Raw genomic sequence first — 3,197 nt, 5'->3', positions numbered from 1 at the left:
ATCCTCCTGGAAAACAGCCTTCTCCAGGAGGAAAAAATAAGCATCCCATGCGTTTGAAACTCACGCCTGATGCCTGGAGCTGCTGCGGGATCGGATCCCCGCTTTGGTTCTTCCCATCCCGTGTCCCCCCCTCCTCCTCCTCCTCTTTGAGTTCGTTTGGTGGCCGAAGAGCTGCGAAATGGGGGGGGGGGGGGGGGGGGGGTCAAGGCAAAGTGGCTTTTTGGAGCTGCTGCCACGAAATGGCTCCCTGCTGGTGGACATGTTGGGCTTGTGCCTTGTGAGCGGCAGTTATTAATTTAAATGCGAGATCAAATGTCAGTGTCCTTTGATTCTCGCCACACTGACTGTACCCTCCAGAGCCTGCCTCAGTCTTCATCTTGTTAAAGAGTTCCTGTTAGTTTAACCATAAGGTAATAACTGTGTTTAATATTAAACTAACAATGTAGTTCAAATAAGCTGATGCATATTCATGTTTGGGAGGCAACTTCATTCCTCGGTAATGACTCATCAAATGTAAAATCGGGCATGTTAGCTTCTAATTAAAAAGGCTATTCACGAAGCTAAAACCAAACTGGCTTTCACAATAAACTAATCGCTAGGATTTTGAAGCCTCAGCTGCTTGAGAAATATTTCTACTTAGGCCTGGAAAATGGGAAGGTGACATTTGAAAGACGCTCCGCGGCACGAAAGCCTCAGCTGGTTCCAAATTCCTCGAGTTCCTGCTGCATCTGTTGAGGGCAGAAGTGCTCAATCTTGGCTGCTAAAGCTTTAAACTAACTGACAGATGAGAGCTACTGTCAGGACGCTGCCCTTGGGTTGTGCAAGGCCAGCAAAGCTCGGCGCTGTTGAAAGCCCGGTGCGGTGCAGCATCAGATGTTCTGCCAGCTATTACTGTTTAGTTCCACGAAACTGAAGCCATTTAGTGTCGGGGCTGCTGAAAAGGATGTTGCCACTAGCGACTTCAAACACTCAATAACTGAGGGCTGTAATTCTGACCAACCGCGCTGGCGGACCCTGTATTTAGGGCTGACTAATCTGAAACAAGTAACCTAAAAGGCAGTTATTTATCGCATGCTCTTGTTGTTGTGGGAGGTGGGAAGCGGCGGGTCAGGGCGCAGGCAGGGTTTGCTCGCGCCTGGCTGTCAGAGCCAATTATCTGAACCACACGTAACGTGAGGTGCTGTTTTGGGAAGCAGGTCAGCAGCTGCCTAACCCTCTAAATATCCAACCCTCTGGGGAAAGCGCATACCTGAACCCACTGGCTGCAGCTGGGGAGACGTGCTTCAGGTTGAGACTGGCGGGCTGAAGCCCGCTGGCCTCAGAAGCGGCAAGGCTCTCTGCTCCCTGCTGCTCTGCAGGTTGGAGCTTTTTGGGGTGATTTGGGATGAGACTGACTCGAGCAGTTGGCTTGTTGGGGGTTTTCCCCCCCTTTTCTGAATACATCTCGCATGGGCGGACCCGTAAACCTGGGGAGCTCCAGTAAGCCTGAAGCTTACGGGTCTGAAATGCTGCAGGTCCCGAGCCGTGCCCAGAAAGGGGTTAAGCAGATGCTCTTTGGGGCTAGGAAATTAATCTGGAATGAGATCTTCTCCAAGCACTGGTCCTAGCTCTGCATCTAACACTTTTGTGACCTATATCTTGTCTTGCTCTGAGCCTAATAGCGCAAAACTCTTAACTCCACGAGTAGCGCTGGAGCCGTGCCTCGGGTGAGCAACTCCGGTGACTGATCAGCTGGCAACAACCACACACCAGGAACTCCCTTGGATCGACTGCCTGATATTTATCCTGGGGGGGGGGGAATAACCCAGTGCCTCTTTTTAGGAGCAAACTCAGTTTTCAGGCTGTCTCCCTCTGATAACGACTGTGTTTGTGGCCGGATTGGATGTGCTGGTGGGGACTTGGGACTTCCGATGGTGAATAGCTCACTGGTTAACTGCTGCCTGACACGTGACTGTCACCATTCGGTTGGCAAGGAGCCCGGGCACGTTTCTAGCCTGAGCAGCGGTGGCTCACGTCAGGGAGGAATAGGGGAAACACCAGCAGAGAAGCTGCATCGTGAGATTTAACAACCTCCGAGCTTAAAAACATTCATCGGCTTGTACCAAGATACCTTCTGTTTGCAAGGGCGCCCTGGGGCAGCGGGAGCTCGCTGGTGGGGCCTCTTAGCTTGGTCACCGAGAGCTCTGTGGCATGCTGAGGGTTGCATGCTGCGGCCCTTCACCTTTACGAATTGTTTCTTCCAAAGCGAACTCGCGGAGGGGCAGTTTTACAGCTGCGGAGACTCACTGAAACTGCGATGCTCCGGTGTCCCCAGAACTGTCCGCTCAGGGCCTTGTCAACCCAGCATGGGTTTCGGCCCCTCGGATAAAGCTTTGAATTTCAGTGGTGCCTCTCTTGAACTGGGACGGCCTCGCGGGGCTGAGAAGCCCGGTCAGACTGGCTTCTGGTGATAGAACTTGTCCGTTTGTATCCCAAGCTTTGGCTCTTTCAAGCTCTAGCCTAGCTTCGAGCGCCGGGCGAGCAGGCCGGCTAGCCTGGACTCACAGGACGGTGGGTAATTGCTAGAGAAACATGAAAGCAGGATGAGAGATGGGAAGAGCTTCTGGTGGAAGATGTGAGCTTAATCTCCCTGGGATCTTTGAGCTCAGTTAAACTCAAATTATAAGCTGGTGTCCAGATAGTTTATTTTATGGTCTTGGGGTTATGTCAGCCTCCTGCGTGTTAAGTAATCAGGCAAGTGATTCAGCTTCGCTCTAAACGAACAAAGCTTTGGCGGTACCGGTGGGTGTGCCAGGACTGAGCAGGCAGCATTAAAATCACTGGAGTAACACCCGTAAGATGAAAGCTGCCTCTTGTGCTTGATAGCATGCCAAGTTCAGCATGAAGCTCTGACACACTGGAAATTGTTAGGATACACTTACTAGTTAGGACATGAACTTGCAGATGCCTGGCTGGGGCTTTTGAGCAGTTCTGGCATCTTGATTTGCCTTTAATGAATCTTGACAGGCAAAGGGGATGGCTAAAAGGAGCGAGCCACCCCGATTAAATCAACAAGGACTGCCGCAGACTGTGCTGCCGCCTTGCATTTGGAGTCCTTTTTGGATCGGCTGGTCTCAGCTTGATGGCTGGAGAGGCCGGCTGCAACCACGGGGGGAGGAAGGGGGCAGAGACCGCCCCAAAGAACGGGTTCCGATAAC

The sequence above is a fragment of the Pygoscelis adeliae genome, unplaced genomic scaffold, assembly GCF_000699105.1.
Source record: "Pygoscelis adeliae isolate BGI_AS28 unplaced genomic scaffold, ASM69910v1 Scaffold422, whole genome shotgun sequence".
In the NCBI taxonomy this organism is placed as follows: Eukaryota; Metazoa; Chordata; class Aves; order Sphenisciformes; family Spheniscidae; genus Pygoscelis; species Pygoscelis adeliae.
Note: the sequence above shows the minus strand (reverse complement) of the source record.